Source organism: Arachis ipaensis, chromosome B5, assembly GCF_059453495.1.
Source record: "Arachis ipaensis isolate K30076 ecotype BB chromosome B5, ASM5945349v1, whole genome shotgun sequence".
NCBI classification, from domain to species: domain Eukaryota; kingdom Viridiplantae; phylum Streptophyta; class Magnoliopsida; order Fabales; family Fabaceae; genus Arachis; species Arachis ipaensis.
In genome coordinates this window covers 90,518,302-90,541,518 of record NC_142440.1, presented here as the reverse complement: position 1 = coordinate 90,541,518, position 23,217 = coordinate 90,518,302, and positions in this window count along the sequence as shown.

The following is a 23,217-nucleotide window of genomic DNA, read 5'->3' as shown; positions in this document are numbered from 1 at the left end:
ATGCAGAAACAACACAGACATTCATTGAGTAGTTTTGGAGATCTAGTTTTTTTCACTCTCTTAGGTTTTTCTCTCTAGTTTTTAGGATTTTGATTTTCAATTGGTCTTAGCATTGGAACATTGAGAAGAGTTATTTCCTCATCAAGACTTCATCATTCTAGTTTGTTCTCTTAACTTGGTTTTATTCTTCCATGTTCTTTGTTATGTTCAATTTTGTCATTCAGATACTTTTATGATTAATTAATGCAAGGATTATTTCTTTTTAATTCAATTTCAATTCCAATAATCATGTCTTCTTTTAATTCCCTTTCATGTGCTATGGATTCTTTATTTACAATGCGTGAGTAGTTTCATTACTTGATGGGGAGTTGATTAAAAGGAACTCTTGAGTTGGAAGGATTGAAGGAAAAATTTGTAGTTGGGTTAATTGTTGGATTGCTATCCTGTCACCAACGCCAATCCCTTTGAACTAAGTGGGTTGTAACTCGTGAACATATCTGGCATTCCAACTTGTTTGACTTTCCCTTACCTAGTAAAGGATAACCAAACAGAGTAACCATTAATTATAAATCAATCTTAAAAATCACTCCATCATTGATAGAGATTCTAACTAATCAATTCCCAGTCAAGGCTTTTATTTATATTATTTAAAATTCATCAATTTAAATTCCAATTTACTTAGCTCAACTTCTTGGAACATCTGATTAATAAAATAGCACACTTTTCTGCAACTCGTTGAGAGATGACCTGGGACTTAAAACTCCCAGTAATTTTAATGTAAACTCTCTGTGACATATTTCTAAATTGATAGGCAGATTTTTGGTGAGTTAAGAACTATACTTGCAACGTAACCATTTTAATAAATTTTTAATTCACCAGCTTCTGCTTCCCATCACCCGCCCCACCGCCGCCATCGCCACCCCTTGCCGCACCACCCTCACCCCTCTCTTTCCCCCTTCTCTTCCTCTTTTCTCCTTCTCCTTACCCCTCTCGCACCACCACTGCCCCCTGCCCCCTTGCCAACCCAGCCCGCCGCACTGCCACTGATGCGCGAAAATTTGTCACTCAACAGATTTCCCTCGGTAAGTATACCGAATTGTCGTCAAGTAAAAACTCACAATAGAGTGAGGTCGAATCCCACAGGGATTGATTGGTCAAGCAACTTTAATTGGAGGAATGTTCTAGTTGAGCTAAGCAGAATTTGATTTGAGAATTGCAGGAAATTAAATGGCGGAAAAGTAAATGGCAGAAAATGTAATTGCTGGAAATAAAGAACTGAATGTAAATGATGGAAAGTAAATTGCAGAATCTTAAATGGGGAATGGGGAAGATGAGCATAAAAGTAAATGGCAGAAAGAAAAGAGAATGGGTAAGATCAGAAATGGGGAGTTCATTGGGCTCAGGAGATGTTGTATTCTCCGGATCAAGTTCATTTTCATCTCTTCCTCAATCAATGCATTCATTGATCTCCTTCGCAGTCTTAAGTGATTGAATTCCAATTCCTTGGTAATTCAATCTCTCAAATCTTGATCAATAGCCAATTCCTTGGTCTAATTGCTCATGAGAAGAGATGAAGTATGGTCACTGATTATACCACATGTATTTCCAAATCAAAGTATTGGGAGAATTATATGTCACTATATCCGTCCAAACCCCAATTTGGTCCAACATGAGAAAGCATTTCTAGCATGATCTTTTCATTCCTCTTCCAAGGTTCCGAAGAGATCCACGTATGAATAGCTTCTTTTCCAAGATAACTACCCAATTGGATGAAGATTGAAAGCTTTCTAGTAAAATCAAGAGAAAAGAAAGAAGAAGAATAATGAAAACTATTATTGATCCATCAAATTACAATAGAGCTCCGTAACCCAATGAAAGAGGTTTAGTTGTTCATAGATCTGGGAATGGAAAACAAAGATTGGAAATACATTCTAAAAGTAAAACTAGATGTTGCAGAGAAAGTAAAATTATACAGAGAGTAGTTCTCCCAATGCCAAAAGCTCTCTTTCTAGTTCAAAACTACTCCTATATATACTACACTTCTGATCTTCTAGTTGGCTCTTCAAGTCTTGGATATGGGTCTTTGGATCTTTGAGTTGAAGCAGTTATCATCTTTAGTGGGCTTAGCTTTGCTTGCAGAAAAAGTGTGAGTTAGGCATGGACGTTAGTTAGGACGTTAGTGGTGTTAACGTTAAGTGAAAATGTGGGTTCGAGAACGTTAGTGACGATCACCTTTTTCACTAACGTTCCTAACCCAAAATGGTCCACGTTAACTTCAACATTAGTGGCACTAACGTTGCCTCTTGGTCCTTCGCAAACGTTGATGGCATTTACCTTTTCCAATAACGTTTGCTTGTTGCCCTTCCTCCCTACGTTAGAGTCCACGTTAGTGTAGCTAACATGACCCTTAACGTGGGCATGCCTCAGCTTCGAAAGCGTTAGTGACACTTACCTTTATCCCTAACACTCCAAATGCCCCTTCCCACGTTAGTGCCTCATGTTAACTGTATTAACGTGACCACTAACGTGGTGGTGATTGCCATCTCCAACGTTAGTGACAAAGGTGAGTGTCACTAACGTTGGCTCATCATTTCTTTCCTCCACGTTAGCTTCCACGTTAATGTAATTAACGTGGCAACTAACGTGGCTAATAGTGGCTTGGTCCAACCTTAGTGACAAAGGTGAATGTCACTAACGTTGGCTATTCCTTGCTCCTCCCACATTAGAGTTCACGTTAATGTAGTTAACGTGACTCTTAATGTGGCCAATTGTACCTTTTGGAACGTTAGTGGTATTCACTTTTACCACTAATGTTGGGGCTTTCTTTTTCCTCCACGTTAATGTAGTTAACGTGGACACTAACGTGGGCTATGATGGCTTACGAAGGCGTTATTGGTGTTCACTTTTCTTATTAACGTTGCAAGTTAGCCTCCATTCCACGTTAATGGTCACGTTAGTTAGACTAACGTTGCTATTAACGTGGCATCTTCCTTGCTTCCTTTGTCCTGAAATCAAGCAAGTAAAGTGCATCAAAGCTAGGTTCTAACTTATGAGATCACTGATGAGCGGATATTTTATACGCTTTTTGGGGTTAATTTCATATAGTTTTTAGTATGATTTGGTTAGTTTTTAGTTAATTTTCACTAGTTCTAGGAAAAATTCATATTTCTAGACTTTACTATGAGTTTGTGTGTTTTTCTGTAATTTCAGGTATTTTCTGGCTGAAATTGAGGGAGCTGAGCAAAAATCTGATTCAGGCTGAAAAAGGACTGCTGATACTATTGGATTCTGACCTCTCTGCACTCGGAATGGAATTTCTGGAGCTACAAGAGTCCAATTGGCGCGCTTTCAATTGCGTTGGAAAGTAGCCATCCAGGGCTTTCCAGCAATATATAATAGTCCATACTTTGCTCAAGGATAGATGACATAAACTGGCGTTCAACACCAGTTCCATGTTGTAGTCTAGCGTCCAGCACCAGAAACAGGTTACAAGTTGGAGTTCAACGCCAGAAACAGGTTACAACCTAGCGTTGAACGCCCAAAACAGCCCAGGCACGTGAGAGGCTTAAGTCTCAGCCCCAGCACACACCAAATGGGCCCCAGAAGTGGATTTCTGCACTATCTATCATAGTTTACTCATTTTCTGTAAACCTAGGCTACTAGTTTAGTATTTAAACAACTTTTAGAGATTTATTTTGTATCTCATGACATTTTAGAAGTGAACTTTGTACTCTTTGACGGCACGAGTCTCTAAACTCCATTGTTGGGGGTGAGGAGCTCTGTTGTGTCTCGATGAATTAATGCAAGTATTTCTGTTTTCTATTCAATTACGCTTGTTCCTATCTAAGATGTTCATTATGACGAAGGTGATGATCCGTGACACTCATCACCATTCTCAACCCATGAACGTGTGCCTGACAACCACCTCCGTTTTACATTAGATTGAATGAGGATCTCTTAGATTCCTTAATCAGAATCTTCGTGGTATAAGCTAGAATCCATTGGCAGCATCCTTGAGAATCCGGAAAGTCTAAACCTTGTCTGTGGTATTCCGAGTAGGATTCTAGGATTGGATGATTGTGACGAGCTTCAAACTCGTGAGTGCTGGGCGTAGTGACAAATGCAAAAGGATAGCAAATTCTATTCCGGTATGATTGAGAACTGATGAGCGGATAATTTATACGCTTTTTGACATTGTTTTTAGTATGTTTTTAGTAGGATCTAGTTACTTTTAGGGATGTTTTTAATAGATTTTGTGTTAAATTCACATTTCTAGACTTTACTATGAGTTTGTGTGTTTTTCTGTGATTTCAGGTATTTTCTGGCTGAAATTGAGGGACTTGAGCAGAAATCAGATTCAGAGGTTGAAAAAGGACTGCTGATGCTGTTGGATTCTGACCTCCCTGCACTCAAAGTGGATTTTCTGGAGCTACAGAACTCGAAATAGCGCGCTTCCAATTGCGTTGGCAAGTAGACTTCCAGGGCTTTCCAGCAATATATAATAGTCCATACTTTGGCCAAGAATTGACGACGTAAATTGGCGTTCAACGCCAGCTTTCTACCCAAATCTGGTGTCCAGCGCCAGAAAAGGATCCAAAACCAGAGTTGAACGCCCAAAATGGCACAGAAACTGGCGTTCAACTCCACAAATGGCCTCTGCACGTGCTACACTTCAGCTCAGCCCAAACATACACCAAGTGGGCCCCGGAAGTGGATTTATGCATCAATTACTTACTCATGTAAACCCTAGTAGCTAGTTTATTATAAATAGGACCTTTTACTAGTCTTTTGGACCATCTTTGGTCTCAATTTTATTCCATTGTTCATCTTAGGAGACTATTGATCTCGTTTAGGGGGCTGGCCATCTCGGCCATGCCTGGACCTTTCACTTATGTATTTTCAACGGTAGAGTTTCTACACTCCATAGATTAAGGTGTGGAGCTCTGCTGTTCCTCAAAGATTAATGCAAAGTACTACCGTTTTCTATTCAATTCTTCTTATTTCTCTTCTAAGATATCCATTCGCACCCAAGAACGTGATGAAGGTGATGATTATGTGTGACGCTCATCATCCTTCTCCCTTATGAACGCGTGCCTGACAAACACTTCTGTTCTACATGAATTAAGCTAGAATGAGTATCTCTTAGATCTCCTAACCAGATTCTTCGTGGCGTAAGCTAGAATGATGGCGGCATTCAAGAGAATCCAGAAAGTCTAAACCTTGTCTGTGGTATTCCGAGTAGGATTCAATGATTGAATGACTGTGACGAGCTCCGAACTCGCGATTGCAGGGCGTTAGTGACAGACGCAAAAGGATAGTAAATCCTATTCCAGCATGATCAAGAACCGACAGATGAATAGCCGTGCCGTGACAGGGTGCGTGAGCATATTATTCACTGAGAGGATAAGATGAAGCCATTGACAAGGGTGATGCCTCCAGACGATTAGCCGTGCCGTGACAGGGCATTGGATCATTTTCCCGTGAGATGACCGAAAGTAGCCATGGAAAGGAGTAAGACTGATTGGATGAAGATAGCAGGAAAGCAAAGGTTCAGAGGAACGAAAAGCATCTCCATTCGCTTATCTGAAATTCCTACCAATGATTTACATAAGTATCTCTATCCCTATTTTATTATATAATATTCGAAAACACCATTATCCATTTATATCTGCCTAACTGAGATTTACAAGGTGACCATAGCTTGCTTCATACCAACAATCTCCGTGGGATTCGACCCTTACTCACGTAAGGTATTACTTGGACGACCCAGTGCACTTGCTGGTTAGTTGTATCGAAGTTGTGACAATTATGAATTAAGATCAAAGCACCAAGCTTTGGAGCCATTACCAGGGATTGTTCGAGCCTGGACATCACAATTTCGTGCACCAAGTTTTTGGCGCCGTTGCCGGGGATTGTTCGAGTTTGGACAACTGACGGTTCATCTTGTTGCTCAGATTGGGTAATTTTCTTTTCGTTTTCTTTTCAAAAATCTTTCAAAAATATTTTCAAAAATTCCTCACTTGTTTTCGAAAAAAAAAAAATTTACTAAAAATAATGTTTTCAAAAATAAATTATTCTATGGCTTCAAAATTTTTAAGAATGAATTCTAGTGTTTCATGAAGCATGTTGAAGCCTATCTGGCTGTAAAGCCATACCCAAACTGCTTTGGGATTGGCTAATCACTTCAGTGGAGTAATGCCCAATCCTTCTGGATAGGGTATGTCAGGCTTGTCATGTCTGAATTACACTCATATTTTTATTAAAGCTTGGCTGGCTATTAAGCCATGCCTGACCCTTTGATTGGAGCTTTAAGACTAACATGGCAAGATTCCTGGAATTCATATTAAAATTTTTGAAATCCTTATTTTTATTTTTCACAATAATTTTCGAAAAAAAAAATAATAATAAATAAAAATACAAAAAAATTAGAAAATCATAAAAATCAAAAATATTTTTGTGTTTCTTGTTTGAGTCTTGAGTCATGTTATAAGTTTGGTGTCAATTGCATATGCATCTTGCATTTTTTTGAAAATATCATGCATTCATAGTGTTCTTCATGATCTTCAAGTTGTTCTTGGTAAGTCTTCTTGTTTGATCTTGATGATTTTTTGTTTTGTGTCTTTTCATGTTTATCATATGCATTCTTGAATTCTTAGTGCGTAAGCATTAAAGAATTCTAAGTTTGGTGTCTTGCATGTTTTCTTTGCATTAAAAATTTTTCAAAATTGTGTCTTGATGTTCATCATGACATTCATAGTGTTCTTGGTGTTCATCTTGACATTCATAGCATTCTTGCATGCATTCATTGCTTTGATCTAAAAATTTCATGCATTGCATATTTTTCGTGTTTTTCATAAAAATTTCAAAAATCAAAAAAATGTCTTTCCCTTTTTCTCTCATCAAATTCGAAAATTGAGTTGACTTTTTCAAAAATTTTTAAAATCAAATTGTTTCTCATGAGTCAAATTAAATTTTCAATTTGAAAATCTTATCTTTTTCTTTTTCAAAAATCAAATCTTTTTCAAAAATTCTTAGTTATTTTCAAAAATTTCAAAAATATTTTTCAAAAATCTTTTTCTTATTTTTATACCAAATTTTCGAAAATAACATAATCAATTAATGTTTTGATTCAAAAATTTGAAGTTTGTTACTTGCTTGTTAAGAAAGATTCAAACTTTAAGTTCTAGAATCATATCTTGTGATTTCTTGTGAATCAAGTCATTAATTGTGATTTTAAAAATCAAATCTTTTTCAAAACTAATTCCTATCATATCTTTTCAAAATATCTTCTTATCTTATCTTTTTCAAAAATATCTTTTCAAAATATCTTTTCTAACTTCCTAACTTCTTATCTTTTCAAAATTTGTTTCAACTAACTAACTAACTTTTTGTTTGTTTCTTAACTTTTTCAAAACTACCTAACTAACTCTCTCTCTCTAATTTTCGAAAATATCTCCCCCTTTTTCAAAAATTTCTTTTTAATTAACTAATTATTTTTATTTTTATTTTTATTTCAAAAAAATTTTCGAAAAATACTAACAAATTTTCAAAAACCAATTTTCAAAAATCACTAACTCCTTTTCAAAATAATTTTCGAAAATTATACCTCCCCCATCCTATTCTATTTATTCATTCATATCCTAACATCTCATCTCACATCTCTTCCATCAGTACAGTTGCATTTCTTCTTTTACATCACGTGCTTTGTCTCCCCCTCTTTTCTTCCACTCACAAAGGGATCCCTATACTGTGGTATAAAGGATCTCTATTATTATTATTATTTTTCTGTCCATTCTTCCTTGTCATATGAGCAGGAGCAAGGATAAGAACATTCTTGTGGAAGCAGATCCAGAACCTGAAAGAACTCTGAAGAGAAAATTAAGAGAAGCTAAAATACAACAATCCAGAGATAACCTTTCAGAAATTTTCGAACAGGCAGAGGAGATGGCAGCCGAAAATAATAATAATGTAAGGAAGATGCTTGGTGACTTTACTGCACCTAATTCCAATTTTCATGGAAGAAGCATCTCGATTCCTGCCATTGGAGCAAACAACTTTGAGCTGAAACCTCAATTAGTTTCTCTGATGCAGCAGAACTGCAAGTTTCATGGACTTCCATCTGAAGATCCTTTTCAGTTCTTAACTGAATTCTTGCAGATATGCGATACTGTTAAGACTAATGGAATAGATCCTGAAGTCTACAGGCTCATGCTTTTCCCTTTTGCTGTAAGAGACAGAGCTAGATTATGGTTGGATTCTCAACCTAAAGACAGCCTGAACTCTTGGGATAAGCTGGTCACGGCTTTCTTAGCCAAGTACTTTCCTCCTCAAAAGCTGAGCAAGCTTAGAGCTGATGTTCAAACCTTCAGGCAAAAAGAAGGTGAATCTCTCTATGAAGCTTGGGAAAGATACAAACAGTTGACCAAAAAGTGTCCTTCTGACATGCTTTCAGAATGGACCATCCTGGATATATTCTATGATGGTCTGTCTGAGTTATCTAAGATGTCATTGGATACTTCTGCAGGTGGATCCATTCACCTAAAGAAAACGCCTGCAGAAGCTCAAGAACTCATTGACATGGTTGCTAATAACCAGTTCATGTACACTTCTGAAAGGAATCCTGTGAGCAATGGGACGCCTATGAAGAAGGGAGTTCTTGAGGTTGATACTCTGAATGCCATATTGGCTCAGAATAAAATATTGACTCAGCAAGTCAATATGATCTCTCAGAGTCTGCATGGAATGCAAGCTGCATCCAATAGTACTCAAGAGGCTTCTTCTGAAGAAGAAGCTTATGATCCTGAGAACCCTGCAATAGCAGAGGTAAATTACTTAGGTGAACCTTATGGAAACACCTATAACTCAACATGGAGAAATCATCCAAATTTCTCATGGAAGGATCAAAAGCCTCAACAAGGCTTTAATAATGGTGGAAGAAACAGGTTTAGCAATAGCAAGCCTTTTTCATCATCCACTCAGCAACAGACAGAGAACTCTGAACAAAATGCTTCTAATTTAGCAAATCTAGTCTCTGATCTATCTAAGGCCACTGTAAGTTTCATGAATGAAACAAGGTCTTCCATTAGAAATCTGGAAGCACAAGTGGGCCAGCTGAGTAAAAGGATCACTGATATCCCTCCTAGTACTCTCCCAAGCAATACAGAAGAGAACCCAAAAGGAGAGTGCAAGGCCATTGACATAAGCGCCATGGCCGAACCTGTAAGGAGAGGAGAGGACGTGAATCCCAAGGAGGAAGACCTCCTGGGACGTCCAGTGATCAATAAGGAGCTTCCCTCTGAGGAACCAAAGGACTCTGAGGCTCATCTAGAGACCATAGAGATTACATTGAACCTCCTTATGCCCTTCATGAGCTCTGATGAGTATTCCTCTTCTGAAGAGAATGAGGATGTCACTGAAGAGCAAACTGCCAAGTTTCTTGGTGCAATCATGAAGCTGAATGCCAAATTGTTTGGCATTGATGCTTGGGAAGTTGAACCTCCCTTGTTCATCAATGAACTAAGTGATCTGGATCAACTGACATTGCCTCAGAAGAGACAGGATCCTAGAAAGTTCATAATACCCTGTACCATAGGCACCATGATCTTTAAGGCTCTGTGTGACCTTGGTTCAGGAATAAACCTCATGCCCCTCTCTGTAATAGAGAAACTGGGAATCTATGGGGTGCAAGCTGCTAAAATCTCATTAGAGATGGCAGACAGCTCAAGAAGACAGGCTTATGGACAAGTAGAAGATGTATTAGTAAAGGTTGAGGGCCTTTACATACCTACTGATTTCATAGTCCTGGATACTGGAAAGGAAGAGGATGAATCCATCATCCTAGGAAGACCTTTCCTGGCCACAGCAAGAGCTGTGATTGATGTTGACAGAGGTGAAATAGTCCTTCAATGGATTGAGAACTCCCTTGTATTCAAAACTCAAGGATCTCCCTCTGCAACCATGGAGAGGAAGCAGAAAAAGCTTCTCTCCAAGCAGAGTCAACAAGAGCCCCCACAGTCAAACTCTAAGTTTGGTGTTGGGAGGCCACAACCAAAATCTAAGTTTGGTGTTGAACTCCCATATCCAAACTCTAAGTTTGGTGTTGGAGAGTCTCAACAAAGCTCTGCACATCTGTGAGGCTCCATGAGAGCCCACTGTCAGGCTATTGACATTAAAGAAGCGCTTGTTGGGAGGCAACCCAATGTTTATCTAATTCTTATTTTTATTGTTTTTCATGTTTTCTTAGGTTCATGATCATGTGGAGTCACAAAATAAACAAAAAAATCAAAAACGGAATCAAAAAACAGCAGAAGAAAAATCACACCCTGGAGGAGCATCTGTCTGGCGTTCAAACGCCAGAACAGAGCATAGTTATGGCGCTGAAAGCCCAGAATGGGAGCATCCTGGCGCTGAATGCCCAGAACAAGCATGGTTCTGGCGTTCAACGCCAGAAATGGCAGCAAAGGGGCGTTGAACGCCTAAAATGGGCACCAACCTGGCGCTGAACGCCCAGAGTTGTGTGCAAGGGCATTTTGCATGCCTAAATTGGTGCAGGGATGTAAATGCCTTGACACCTCAAGATCTGTGGACCCCACAGGATCCCCACCTACCTTCATTCACTCTCTTCTCTCTTCTCAATCATCCTCTATTCCCAATAAACACTCATCCCTTCTGTCTTCCATTTACCACTCACACCCATACACCTACTTACCTTCAAAAATTCAACATCTCTTCCCCACCCAATCCCACCCATATGGCCGAATACACACAGCCATCCATCTCCTCCATATCCTCTTCTTCTTCTATTCTTTCTTCTTTTGCTCGAGGGCGAGCAACATTCTAAGTTTGGTGTGGTAAAAAGCATAGCTTTTTTGTTTTTTTTCCATAACCATTGATGGCACCTAAGGCCAGAGAAGCCTCTAGAAAGAGGAAAGGGAAGACAAAAGCTTCCATCAAAGGTCTATAGCTCAGTGGTAGAACATTTGACTGCAAATCAAGAGATCCCTGAGATACCTCAGGGGATACATTTTCTTCCACACAATTATTGGAAGCAACTAAGGGTGGAACATCAAGAGCACTCCATCATCCTTCATGAAATCAGAGAAGATCTAAAAGCAATGAAGGAGGAGCAGCAAAGACAAGGAAGAGACATAGAAGAGCTCAAGGACATCACTAAGGTGGACTCATTCCTTGTTCTTACTTTCTCTGTTTTTCATTTTCTATGTTATGTGCTTATCTATGTTTGTGTCTTCATTACATGATCATTAGTAGTAGTAACTATGTCTTAAAGTTATAAATGTCCTATGAATCCATCACCTCTCTTAAAAAAAATGTTTTACATCAAAAGAACAAGAAGTACATGAGTTTTGAATTTATCCTTGAACTTAGTTTAATTATATTGATGTGGTGACAATGCTTCTTGTTTTCTGAATGTATGCTTGAACAGTGCATATGTCTTTTGAAGTTGTTGTTTAAGAATGTTAAATATGTTGGCTCTTGAAAGAATGATGACTAGGAGACATGTTATTTGATAATCTGAAAAATCATAAAAATGATTCTTGAAGCAAGAAAAAGCAGCAAAGAACAAAGCTTGCAGAAAAGAAATAGAAAAAAATAGGCGAAAAAAAAATATAGAAAGAAAAAGAAAATGCAAGCAGAAAAAGCCAAAAGCTCTTAAAACCAAGAGGCAAGAGCAAAAAGCCAATAACCCTTAAAACCAAAAGGCAAGGGCAAATAAAAAGGATCCCAAGGCTTTGAGCATCAGTGGATAGGAGGGCCTAAAGGAATAAAATCCTGGTCTAAGCGGCTAAACCAAGTTGTCCCTAACCATGTGCTTGTGGTGTGTAGGTGTCAAGTGAAAACTTGAGACTGAGTGGTTAAAGTCAAGGACAAAAGCAAAAAAAATGAGTGTGCTTAAGAACCCTGGACATCTCTAATTGGGGACTTTAGCAAAGCTGAGTCACAATCTGAAAAGGTTCACCCAATTATGTGTCTGTGGCATTTATGTATCCGGTGGTAATACTGGAAAACAAAGTGCTTAGGGCCACGGCCAAGACTCATAAAATAGCTGTGTTCAAGAATCATCATACTGAACTAGGAGAATCAATAACACTATCTGAACTCTGAGTTCCTATAGATGCCAATCATTCTGAACCTCAATGGATAAAGTGAGATGCCAAAACTATTCAAGAGGCAAAAAGCTATAAGTCCCGCTCATATGATTGAAGCTCTGTTTCATTGATAGTTTGGAATTTATAGTATATTCTATTCTTTTTATCCTATTTTGATTTTCAGTTGCTTGGGGACAAGCAACAATTTAAGTTTGGTGTTGTGATGAGCGGATAATTTATACGCTTTTTGACATTGTTTTTAGTATGTTTTTAGTAGGATCTAGTTACTTTTAGGGATGTTTTTAATAGATTTTGTGTTATATTCACATTTCTGGACTTTACTATGAGTTTGTGTGTTTTTCTGTGATTTCAGGTATTTTCTGGCTGAAATTGAGGGACTTGAGCAGAAATCAGATTCAGAGGTTGAAAAAGGACTGCTGATGCTGTTGGATTCTGACCTCCCTGCACTCAAAGTGGATTTTCTGGAGCTACAGAACTCGAAATGGCGCGCTTCCAATTGCGTTGGAAAGTAGACATCCAGGGCTTTCCAGCAATATATAATAGTCCATACTCTGGCCAAGAATTGATGACGTAAATTGGCGTTCAACGCCAGCTTTCTACCCAAATCTGGCGTCCAGCGCCAGAAAAGGATCCAAAACCAGAGTTGAACGCCCAAAATGGCACAGAAACTGGCGTTCAACTCCACAAATGGCCTCTGCACGTGCTACACTTCAGCTCAGCCCAAACATACACCAAGTGGGCCCCGGAAGTGGATTTATGCATCAATTACTTACTCATGTAAACCCTAGTAGCTAGTTTATTATAAATAGGACCTTTTACTAGTCTTTTGGACCATCTTTGGTCTCAGTTTTATTCCATTGTTCATCTTAGAGACTATTGATCTCGTTTAGGGGGCTGGCCATCTCAGCCATGCCTGGACCTTTCACTTATGTATTTTCAACGGTAGAGTTTCTACATTCCATAGATTAAGGTGTGGAGCTCTGCTGTTCCTCAAAGATTAATGCAAAGTACTACCGTTTTCTATTCAATTCTTCTTATTTCTCTTCTAAGATATCCATTCGCACCCAAGAACGTGATGAAGGTGATGATTATGTGTGACGCTCATCATCCTTCTCCCTTATGAACGCGTGCCTGACAAACACTTCTGTTCTACATGAATTAAGCTAGAATGAGTATCTCTTAGATCTCCTAACCAGAATCTTCGTGGCGTAAGCTAGAATGATGGCGGCATTCAAGAGAATCCGGAAAGTCTAAACCTTGTCTGTGGTATTCCGAGTAGGATTCAATGATTGAATGACTGTGACGAGCTCCGAACTCGCGATTGCAGGGCGTTAGTGACAGACGCAAAAGGATAGTAAATCCTATTCCAGCATGATCGAGAACCGACAGATGAATAGCCGTGCCGTGACAGGGTGCGTGAGCATATTATTCACTGAGAGGATAAGATGAAGCCATTGACAAGGGTGATGCCTCCAGACGATTAGCCGTGCCGTGACAGGGCATTGGATCATTTTCCCGTGAGATGACCGAAAGTAGCCATTGACAGTGGTGATGTATCACATAAAGCCAGCCATGGAAAGGAGTAAGACTGATTGGATGAAGATAGCAGGAAAGCAAAGGTTCAGAGGAACGAAAAGCATCTCCATTCGCTTATCTGAAATTCCTACCAATGATTTACATAAGTATCTCTATCCCTATTTTATTATATAATATTCGAAAACACCATTATCCATTTATATCTGCCTAACTGAGATTTACAAGGTGACCATAGCTTGCTTCATACCAACAATCTCCGTGGGATTCGACCCTTACTCACGTAAGGTATTACTTGGACGACCCAGTGCACTTGCTGTTTAGTTGTATCGAAGTTGTGACAATTATGAATTAAGATCAAAGCACCAAGCTTTGGAGCCATTACCAGGGATTGTTCGAGCCTGGACATCACAATTTCGTGCACCAAGAACCGACAGATGATTAGCCGTGCAGTGACAGCGCACCTGGATTATTTTCACTGAGAGGACGGATGGTAGCCATTGACAACGGTGATCCACCAACACACAGCTTGCCATAGGAGGAACCTTGCATGCGCGAAGAAGAAGACAGGGGGAAAGCAGAGATTCAGAAGATAAAGCATCTCCAAAACTCCAACATATTCTCCATTACTGCATAACAAGTATTTATTTCATGCTCTTTTATTCTTTGCAATCCAAACTGATAATTATAATTGATACCTGACTAAGAATTACAAGATAACCATAGATTGCTTCAAACCAACAATCTCCGTGGGATTCGACCCTTACTCACGTAAGGTATTACTTGGACGACCCAGTGCACTTGCTGGTTAGTGGTACGAGTTGTGAAAAGTGTGATTTACAATTCGTGCACCAAGTTTTTGGCGCCGTTGCCAGGGATTGTTCGAGTTTGGACAACTGACGGTTTATTTTGTTGCTTAGATTAGGAAAAATTTTTCTTTTACAATCCTTATTTTCTCTTTTTAAATTTTTCAAAAATTTTATAAACTGATAATTGAGTTTTTCTATTTGAGTTTAGTTTCATATTTTAAGTTTGGTGTCAATTGCATGTTTTTATTGTGCCTTTTTAAAACATTAGTTTTCAAAAATTTCTTTCATCCTTAGTTATTAAAAATACTTCTTCAAAACAAGTGTTACATTTACTGCCCAATTGGTTAGAGCGTTGGTCTATGTTCTTGGTAATTGGGTATATTCTTTTCAAAATCTTCTTTTTCAAAAATAATTTTTCTATTAAATCTTGTGCCAAACTTTAAGTTTGGTGTTTTCTTGTTGATTTTTCTTTGGTTTTCGAAAATTTTATTCTAGTTTTCAAAAAAAAAATTTTAAGTTTGGTGTTCTACCTTCATGTTCTTGTTGTTCTTGTGATTCTTCAAAGTGTTCTTGAGTCTTCCTTGTGTTTTGATCTTAAAATTTTTAAGTTTGGTGTTCCTTGGTGTTTTCCCTCCAAAATTTTCGAAAACAAGGAGCATTAGATCTAAAAATTTTAAGTTGTGTGTCTTTTGTGTGTTTTTCTCTTTCATCATAAAATTCAAAAATAAAAAAAATATCTTTTCTTCATTCCACTCATAATTTTCGAAAAATTAGCATTAAATTAGTCATCAAATTTAAAAATCATATCTTTTTCAAATCATATCTTTTCCAATCAAATCCTTTCAATCATATCTTTTTCAAAACTTCCTAACCATTTTTTTTCCTTCTCTCTCTTCATTTTTTCGAAAATCTTCACCCATTTTTATTTATTTTATTTTAATTTATTTTATTTTCAAAATAAATAAATAAATAAATAAAAATATATTTTGTCTCTATTTTACATCATCTCCCTTTCTCCATCATGGATCTAAGTGGAAATGAACAGTCCAGAAGGACTCTGGGGTCATATGCTAACCCCACTACTGCTTCATATGGGAGTAGCATCAGTATACCCTCCATTGGAATCAGTAGCTTTGAGTTGAATCCTCAACTCATTATCATGGTGTAGCAAAGTTGCCAGTATTCCAGTCTTCCACAGGAAGAACCTACAGAGTTTCTGGCACAGTTTTTACAAATTACTGACACAGTCCATGATAAGGAAGTAGATCAGGATGTCTATAGACTATTACTATTTCCATTTGCTGTAAAAGACCAAGCTAAGAGGTGGTTAAATAACCAACCTAAGGCTAGCATAAGGACATGGAAACAGCTGTCAGAAAAATTCCTGAATCAATATTTCCCTCTAAAAAGGATGACACAGCTAAGGCTGGACATCCAAGGCTTTAAACAAGGAGATAATGAATCTCTTTATGATGCATGGGAGAGATACAGAGAGATGCTAAGAAAGTGCCCCTCTGAAATGTTTTCAGAGTGGGTTCAGCTAGACATCTTCTATTATGGGCTTACAGAAAGGGCTCAAAATTCTCTAGATTACTCAGCTGGTGGATCTATCCACATGAGAAAGACAATTGAAGAAGCTCAAGAGCTCATTGATACAGTTGCCAGAAATCAGCATATGTACCTAAGCTGTGACCCTTCCATGAATTCAATCAGCAATTGGATTTTCTAACAAAAGAGTTAGCCGAATTCAAAGAGAGACTACAAGAGACAAGAATGACTAATATAAATATGGAAGTACAATTAAAGCAATCAAAGCAGCAGCTGTCAAAACAAATAACAAAAGAGTGCCAAGCAGTTCAATTGAGAAGTGGAAAAACATTATATGCCCCACCTCAAGGTAGCAGGAAGCCAAGAAATGAGCAAACTACCTAAAATTCATCTGAGGACAGTAAGAGCCCGGAGAGAAATAATTCTGGCAATCAAACACCAGAAATTGGGTGGAAAGCTGGCGTTGAACGCCCAAACCATGCTCAGTCCTGGCGTTCAACGACAGAAACAAGCAAGGAGTTGGCGTTGAACGCCCAAAAGAAGCACAGTTCTGGCGTTCAGACGCCATGAACAGGTGAGGAGTTGGCGTCCAACGTTACTCCAGCTTCTAACCCTGGCATTCAATTGCCAGTGAGGGATCAGACATACACAAGTGCTGATAACAACCCCTCTAAAAAGGCTTCTCCAACCACATCTGTAGGAAATAAACCTGCAGCAACTAAGGTTGAGGAATATAAAGCCAAGATACCTTATCCTCAAAAACTCTGCCAAGAGGAGCAGGATAAGCAATTTGCTTGCTTTGCAGATTATCTCAAGGCTCTTGAAATAAAGATTCCGTTTGCAGAGGCACTTGAGCAAATACCTTCTTATGCTAAGTTCATGAAAGAGATCTTGAGTCATAAGAAGGATTGGAGAGTGATGAGTATTTTGGTGAAAAATAAATTTCTCCCAAAACACACAAATCTAACCGGCAAGTGCACCGGGTCGCATCAAGTAATAATAACTCACGGGAGTGAGGTCGATCCCACAGGGATTGAAGGATTGAGCAATTTTAGTTTAGTGGTTGATTTAGTCAAGCGATTCAAGTTTTGGTTGGGTGATTTGTGATTTGCAGAAATTAAATTGCATGGAAGTAAAGAGAACAGAGAATTAAAGTGCTGAATCTTAAAGAACAAGAAATTAAATAGCAGAAACTTAGAATGCAAGAAATGTAAATTGCGGAATCTTAAAGTGCAAGAAATGAAAACGGCTGGAATTGTAAAGGGAATTGGGGATTGGATTTGCAGAATTTAAACAAGGAAAAGTAAAATTGCATCAAGCAGAAGAGTAAAAGGTATTTGGAATTGAATCAGATATGAAGCAGTAAAGTAAATGAACATTAAAAGCAAGAAACAAAATGTAAATTGGGAATTCAGATCTCAGGACCCAGAGACTAGAAAACCAAGTCTAGATCTCAATGCCTTCCTAGATCCAACAAGAACAATTTCAAGGGAATTGTAAATTGCAAGGAAAGTAGATGAGAAGCAAGTAATGGAAACAGAAATTCAAATTCAGTAAATAAACAGAGAGATCCAAGGATGAGATTGAAACAGAATTTCTTCAAATCTCCAACCCAAGATCCAAGACAAGTGTAATTGAAATTGAAAGCAATAAAACTAAGAGGAAGAGAAGTGAATTCTCCTTCCCCGAAACTAAGAAATTAAAGATCACTCAATATCCAAAGCTCTCCGAAAACTATTATGAAAATTCCAAAAGAAAGCTCTCTGAAGAACTTGAATTCTATCCTATTTATACACTTTCTTCCAATGATCTTCAAGCCTTGAGTTGGGCCTTTGCTCTTGGTGGAATTGGGTTGAAAGAGGCCTTGGTTGATTGCTCTTGAAGTTTGGAGAAGAACCAAAGTGAACCAATTGAACCGGGTTTGAGGTTAGCAAGAGTTGGACCAAAAGTTGGAGCTAAAGTTAGGGGTCTAACTTTGGCTCCAACTTTTCATAGCAGCCCACAAAACTTGCTGGTATGAACGTTGGTGCCAACGTTAGGGGTCTAACTTTGACCCTAACGTTGGCCTTGCCTAGTGTGCTTGTGGCGCCAACGTTAGCCACCAAGTTAGGGGGCTAACGTTGGCGCAAACTTTTGCTTCTTCCCCATTGAAATTTCATGTGCCAACGTTAGCCTCCAAGTTAGGGGGCTAACGTTGGCGCAAACGTTGGATGGCCAGGGAGGAATTCATGTGCCAACGTTAGCCTCAAAGTTAGGGGGCTAACGTTGGCGCAAACTTTTGGTGCCCAGGGGAGAAATTCATGTGCCAACGTTAGCCTCAAAGTTAAGGGGCAAACGTTGGCGCAAACTTTTGGAGCCCAGGGGAGAATTTTCAAGTTCCAACGTTAGCCTCCAAGTTAGGGGGCTAACGTTGGGGCTAACTTTTCAACCAAAAGTTTGTGCAAAAGTTTGATGCTAACTTTAGGTCCAGCTTCTTGCTTCCTGGTTCAATTTCACTTATTCCGTTGTCCTCTCTTCACTCCTAGCCATTCCTTCTTGCTTCAACCTTTCTCCAAGCTTTCTTCACCTATCATTAATCAACCAAACTCATCAAAGCTATGCTCAAAATCATGAGATATTCATTCTTTCATAATATGCAACAAATATAGCATAAAACCTCATGAAATGGCATGAATTCATATATGGTTGGTTCAATCAAGGGAAACATGAAAATCTACTCAATTAGCTTGCTTGTAGCTCAAGAAAGTGCATAATTCTAATGAAAACAAAAGAAAAAGACTAGTTAAAATAGGCTAGGATGACTTGTCATCACAACACCAAACTTAAAGCTTGCCTGTCCCCAAGCAAGAAAAGATTTATTGAGAAGAAAGAATGAAATGGAAGAGGATGTTCATGCTAGCAGAGTATTATTGATAGTTCATGGGGTTTTGTGTGGATATGCAAATACTCACTTCTTATTGACTCCTAGGCCTAGAAAGTCTCCTTCAAGCTTCAAGTGACATACTGCTATGACGTCTCATTATTCCTTCATCCTTGGCTATTACTTTGTTCATAAGCTTTATTTGAGTGTCATGTGTAGCAAGTTCATTTTCTTTTCTTTATACTTGACACATTATTCACCATAGACACTTGGCTCACATTCCTTCTTAAAACATTGATGCCCAGCACCTCTTTGGGTTACTAAATGCCTTGTAGTTAAGTTGCTCTTGATAGTGGACTTTCAGCTGATGATCCCGGGTTAGTTAACCCAAGTCACCAAGTGTTGATGCACTCCAAAGAGCTTAATAATCCAAGCAGATCCTAATACAAAGACACCACAGGCATATATTCTAAGGTTCAAGCTATTGGTGTCTAGCTTTGTTTCTTTTTGTTTTTCTTTTGTTCTGCCATTTTTTTGGCTATCCCTTTTTTCTTTCCTTCTTTTTGTTTTTCTTTCTAACCAAGGAATTTAATTCAATTGAGATTCATAGACAGTAAGCCACTCTTTACTTAGAAGGAGATATCCTGGCTCTTTATTCACTAAAAGTGAGCTATTATACAATCACACACATACCACCACTTACTTTTATTCTACTTCTATCTAACAGAGACTATCTTGCTTCGCATTCAAACTGTTCTTTTATTGAATTAAAAGATGTAGGGGACAACACATGCTTCTTGTCAAGTGAAAGTAAACACACAAGCATACACATAGACTAGTTTACTTATTCTAAGAGAAGTTTGAATCTGTTTGAACTAAATGAACACTTTATCAAGACATCAATCAAAAATATTTCTCAACAGTAAAGGTTAAGTATAAATACAACCTATTGGTTTGCATTTCTTTTGTTCTTCTTTCTGTTGTGCCCCTTTTTGAGTCTTTATGCATGGTACCTTCAATTGGTGGTTAACTTCCACTTAATTCCTTGCTACTTCTTTTGATTCAACAGGTTAACTCTGGGCAAACTTTTGTGTCCTTGCTAAAGGTTATGATATTGGGACTAAACAAAAATAGTTAAGTTGTTGAATAATCTGTTTGATTGCTTGGAACTAGCAATGTGCAGGAAGTTAGAATGAAGTTTTGGTGGAACACCAAACTTAGCATCTTGCATTCTCCCTTCGATTGTTTTTGGTGTGCAACACCAAACTTAGCTTCTTGCAATACATAGCAGTTATCCAATGCTCTTATTGAAAAAGTTATAAAAAGTAAACTACCTCCGGTTGGGTTGCCTCCCAACAAGCGCTCTTTTATTGTCACTAGCTTGACATCTTTCAATTCTTTTTAAGAGGGCTGTAGGTGTTGAACCTCTTTTTCCTTATCCAATTGTTCTCCCAAATACAGCTTTGCTCTGTGACCATTTGTTGTGAATTGATTCTTTGTTGCCTCATCTAGCAGTTCAATATTCCCATAGGGAAAAACCTTTGTCACCAAGTATGGGCCAGTCCATTTAGACTTCAGTTTGCCAGGAAAAATTTTAAGCCTCGAATTATACAGGAGCACTTGCTGTCCTGGCTTGAATTCCTTCTTTGTGATCTTCTTGTCATGCCACTTCTTAGCTCTCTCCTTGTATATCTTCGCACTTTCATAAGCTTCTAGTCTAAATTCATCCAACTCATTTAGTTGTAACAACCTTTTTTCTCCTGCAGCTTGGGGATCAAGGTTGAGGAGTTTAGTGGCCCAAAAAGCTCTGTGTTCAAGCTCTACAGGGAGGTGGCAGGATTTGCCATACAATAACTGAAAGGGTGACTTGCCAATAGGAGTTTTAAAAGCTATCCTATATGCCCACAATGCATCCTCTAGCTTTCTAGCCCAATCTTTTCTTGTGATTCCCACTGTTTTCTCTAGGATCTTCTTTAATTCTCTATTTGCAAGTTCAGCTTGGCCGTTAGTCTGAGGATGGTAAGGTGTGGCTACTTTGTGAATTACTCCATATTTGTGAAGGAGTTTCTCCATTTGTTTGTTGCAAAAGTGACTACCACCATCACTAATAAGACCCTTGGGCACTCCATACCTAGTGAAGATGTGCTTTTTAAGGAATTGGAGGACGATCTGTGCATCACAGGTGGTTGTGGCTATGGCTTCCACCCACTTTGAGACATACTCCACTGCTACCAGGATGTATCTAAAAGAATAGGAAGGAGGAAAAGGCCCCATGAAATCAATTCCCCATAGATCGAACAATTCTAATTCTAAGATAAAGTTTTGAGGCATCTCATTCCGTCTTGTTAATCCTCGTGCTTTCTGGCATTCATTACATTGGTGTACATATTCTCTGGCATCCTTGAAGATAGTTGGCCAATAGAAGCCACTCTGCAGTATTTTTGCGGCTGTTTTTTCTGGGCCAAAGTGTCCACCATAAGCTGAACCATGACAATGCCACAAGATGTCTCTCACTTCACTTTCAGGAATACACCTTCTGATCACTCCATCAGAGCATCTCTTGAATAAGAAGGGTTCATCCTATGAAAATTTCCTTGCTTCGTTGATCAACTTCTTCACTTGTTGCTTAGAGAATTCTTGCGGTATCTTCCTTCCCACTTTGTAATTTGCTATGTCAGCAAACCAAGGTACTTGTTGGATCTGCAGAAGGTGCTCATCTGGGAAGCTTTCATTTATGGGCTGGGATGCTTTTTGACTTGTTTCATGTGGTAGCCTTGACAGATGATCAGCGACCTGATTTTCAGTGCCCTTCCTATCTCTTATCTCAATGTCAAATTCTTGTAGGAGCAGTATCCACCTGATGAGTCTTCGTTTAGCATCCTGCTTTGACATCAAATACTTAAGTGCAGCATGATCAGTGTAAACCATAACTTTGGATCCTATCAGATATGATCTAAACTTATCAAATGCATAGACTACAGCTAGCAACTCTTTTTCTGTTGTGGTGTAATTTCTTTGGGCCTCATTCAACAATTTACTTGCATAATATATGACATGATGCAAATTTCCCTTCTTTTGCCCAAGTACAGCACCAATTGCAATGTCACTTGCATCACACATGAGTTCAAAAGGTAATTCCCAATCTGGAGGTGTGATGATTGGTGCTGTTGTGAGTCTATTTTTTAAAATTTCAAAGGCATGCTGGCAGTTTTCATCAAAAACAAAAGGGTTATCAAGCATTAACAGATTACTTAAAGGTTTGGCTATTTTTGAAAAGTCCTTGATAAACCTTCTGTAAAATCCGACATGCCCCAAGAAACTTCTAACAGATTTCACATTAATTGGTGGAGGGAGTTTTTCTATGATCTCAACCTTTGCCTTATCAACCTCTATCCCTTTTCTTGAAACTTTATGGCCAAGAACAATCCCTTCGGGTACCATGAAATGGCATTTCTCCCAGTTTAAAACCAAGTTAGTTTCTTGGCACCGTTTCAAGACAAGAGTTAAATGGTTTAGGCAAGCATTGAAATTATCACCAAAAACAGAGAAGTCATCCATGAAGACTTCTAAAAATTTTTCGACCATATCAGAGAAAATGGAGAGCATACACCTTTGAAATGTGGCAGGGGCGTTGCAGAGCCCAAAAGGCATCCTCCGATATGCAAAAACTCCAAATGGACATGTAAAGGCAGTTTTCTCTTGGTCCTTGGGGTCAACCACGATTTGATTATACCCAGAATATCCGTCCAAAAAGCAGTAATAGGCATGGCCGGCTAACCTTTCCAGCATCTGATCAATGAATGGGAGAGGGAAATGATCCTTCCTGGTGGCATCATTCAATCTTCTATAGTCTATGCACATCCTCCACCCAGTCACTGTTCTGGTAGGGATCAACTCATTCTTCTCATTAGTGATGACCGTCATTCCTCCCTTCTTTGGTACAACTTGAACCGGGCTTACCCATGGGCTGTCAGATATTGGGAAGATTATCCCTGCATTCCACAACTTTATTACTTCCTTTTGGACAACTTCCTTCATTGTAGGATTTAGCCTTCTTTGCGGTTGAACCACTGGTTTGGAATTATCTTCCAAGAGGATTTTATGCATACATACTGCAGGGCTGATTCCCTTCAGGTCATCAATGGTCCATCCTAAAGCATCTTTATGAGCTTTGAGTACGTCAAGAAGTTCTCCTTCTTCCTTCTTTGTCAGGGATGAATTAATGATTACTGGGAAGCTCTCCGATGTGCCAAGGAATGCATATTTGAGATGGGTGGGTAAAGGCTTCAGTTCTTGTTTTCGTACATCTTCCTTCTTATCTTGTCTTTCATCTTGCTCA